Source organism: Anarrhichthys ocellatus, unplaced genomic scaffold (genome assembly GCF_004355925.1).
Source record: "Anarrhichthys ocellatus isolate YVR2014 unplaced genomic scaffold, GSC_Weel_1.0 scaffold96, whole genome shotgun sequence".
NCBI lineage: Eukaryota > Metazoa > Chordata > Actinopteri > Perciformes > Anarhichadidae > Anarrhichthys > Anarrhichthys ocellatus.
Window position 1 is genome coordinate 1,101,495 of NW_022280126.1, and position 332 is coordinate 1,101,826.

Sequence of the window (332 nt, forward strand, 5' to 3'; positions counted from 1 at the left end):
TTTTGAATCTCAAATAGAGGTGAGCGGTAAATGTCTTTCCAGTGGATTCTACTAGCTAGTTTAATGTATCTGTACTTAGTCCAACAAGAAAGTGCCATGAACAGAAAATATACTGTTCTCCAGAATGACAGCCTGACGTGCTCTAAAGGAATATAGCTCAACATTTATGGGAAATACACTTATTCATTACATTTAGCAGACACTTTTATCCAAAGCAACTTACAATTCAGAGTCTATCACATTTCTACACCGTAGGCACAGCTACGGGAGCAGTTTTGGGGTTAAGTGTTTTGCTCAAGGACACATCAACATGCGACTAGCAGAGCCGGAGC